Source organism: Tasmannia lanceolata, unplaced genomic scaffold, assembly GCF_043159265.1.
Source record: "Tasmannia lanceolata isolate RefF3 unplaced genomic scaffold, GAP_Taslan_0.1 ptg000023l, whole genome shotgun sequence".
NCBI lineage: Eukaryota > Viridiplantae > Streptophyta > Magnoliopsida > Canellales > Winteraceae > Tasmannia > Tasmannia lanceolata.
The window spans coordinates 1,070,057-1,072,705 of record NW_027518700.1 but is presented as its reverse complement, the minus strand read 5'-3'; positions in this window follow the sequence as shown (position 1 = coordinate 1,072,705).

Genomic DNA, 2,649 nt, shown 5'->3' with positions numbered 1-2,649 from the left:
TCAACTAATAATAGTATGGTCCCACTATTCTTTTTTCCACACTTAGCATGGATGGTCCATGGTATGAAACATAGTTACTTTGACCTCATTGTAAATGTGAAATTTGTGTTGTGGCACAGATGTAGGACTTACGCACAAACGTGGAAGGGAACTATTGGGCGATAGGGTTGGCATAACGGCCAATCCCCCTCCTACAGTGAGTACTACTATGATTTATGACCCGGTCGTTAATTTCATCATAGCCCCTGCCCCACCCCCAATGAAGTGAAGGAATACCGTACGTAGGCCTCTTCTTGCTTTGTGTGATTGTGGTGTCTCTTTATGTTATATTGATCATATTTGCTTGTAGAGATGACCCAAAGAAATGCCATATGAAGGGAAACAGGAATGATTCTTGTGGTGGCAACCGTGGCGGTGAGGATGGAGAGTGTGGTTAGGGCGTCGGGTGGTTGGCATTTGGTAAATCAAAATCAATGGCCCTCCATAAGTAAGGAGTCATTGTGTTGTTATAGGGTGCTTAGGATGTGCAAAAATTGAAGAGTCGATCAGTTGTATGTTTTTTATGGTTCTTTATTTTAGGCTTGTGTGAAGTTGTTTGGTAACCCAACTGTGTGAGTTTGTCCCATTATTGAAATATGGTCCACACAGATATCAATATGGAAAATGCCCAGTGCACGAGGCTCCTGCCATTGTGGGTCTCGGGAGAGCTAGATGTGCGCAGCCTTATCCTTGCTTTGCAGAGAGGCTGTTTCCGTGACTTTAATCCGTGACCACCAAGTCACAATGGAGCAACCTTACCATTGCACCAAGGCTTGCAAATTAAAAAAATCCAATTGATTAAAATAGTCCATGGTGGATATTTGCCAATTAATGCAATTGCTCAAGATAGGATTTGCATTTGTAAATATGCTACCTTGAAGAATGAGAAAGCTCAAAGCTGAGGTGATGCTAACTGAAAAAATGCTCAAAGAACAAAGCTAAATGGTTGGAAGCAAGAAGTGGTATGGAAAACATAATAAAGTAGAAAGCATTGTGAATGAATATATACCTTTTGGGTGGCAACAGATTTGTATTTATTTTGGTGAATGGGAAGAAGCCAAATTTTCCTGAAATTATGTACATCATTGTCCAATTCCCATGTTGGATATAATCTATCCTTTCAGTATGTAAATTGAAGAGAAATCTGAGGCACACATAGTGTTATGCATCTTTCCAGTCCACTTATCCATGCTTGGTTGGAAGACATAGATAATAGATACCACTTTGGAAAAAGGTAATGAATGTTAAAATCAAGGCAGTTTAAATACCTTTAGTAGAACAATCTGCCGATGTGGATTTTATCCGTGGGACATGAATGGCTTAGTTGTAACTTGTAAGATCAAACCTACCGTAATTTAAAGAGATCCAGATCAAGCAAACCATCCCATCAAACCAATTTGTATGTGTTCCACAAACAAATAAAAAAAACTAACAAACACAATGCAACAATAAATGGAACACTAGCTTCAGTACCAAAAGTAGAAAGATAACTCAGAATTGATCTCACATGGAATTCCTTCATGCACAAACTTACACGTTCATCATATTCATCTTCATGAAAATCCAAAACATCTGCAGACAAAAAAAGAGCAACCCTTCGTCACCACAAAATCAGTATAAACTATAAACACCTATAAAGAATCATTAGAAACAACAAAACACACACAAAAAAGCAGTAGTAGTAATGTTATGAAGAATATGTAAGATAACAAAGGGATATCCAAGCCATTTTCAGCTGCATACGAAAGCCCAAATTTCTTACAGCGCATCCTAGAAGATCTAAGGCCTTCAAAGCCTCATGATTGTTGGAGTGGGTCCCTACCATTTGGAGGCATCGCCACTTGCCTTCATATTTAATGATGAAGGTATGCAAGTCTTTGTGAGAGGGTGGATTAAAATAATGGAAACATTATTTTAAGAAGAGATCGAGATGAAGAAAGAAATTTAGAGGGGCAAGAGACAAGAAAAATAATAAATAAATAGATGATAGTGATGTATAAGAAATGAGAAGAGTAAAATAATGAAATGCATGCGCTATATCGACGTATTTCGTGCATGCATGAATAAAACCTTATCTCTTTCGGCGAAGCACCGACGAAAGTCAGATGCTTTCGGCGCATGCATTCACAAAAGTCCGAACTCGATGCAGAATTTTCTTATGGCGCATGCATGAAGACTGGCCATATACGGCGTCTACATGCGCGATTCCTCTTTTGCGCATCTATAAATAGAGAGCCGAGGTAGGGGAAGAATACACACAAAAAATCTCACAAATGCAGTGAGACAATAAGGAAAGCATATGCACAAATACGAGTGCACTATAGAGAGAAAAGCCACTGGCACGAGCAGTGCAGTGAGAGAGAGAGAGAGAGAGTTCTCTGATAGCTGTGTAGTGAGAGCCAGTGTGTGAGGGGGTACTAGCTACTGATAGCCATACACTAAAAGTACAACTTTTGTATGCGCTCTATAAGAGACCCACTTTGTAGGTGATGTTGTAACTCATTATTTACTATAATGAAAGTTTTCAAGTGGACTACGGTCCCGTGGTTTTTCCTTCACTCTGGAAGGTTTTCCACATAAAAATTTCTGGTGTTATTTGTTATTTATTTT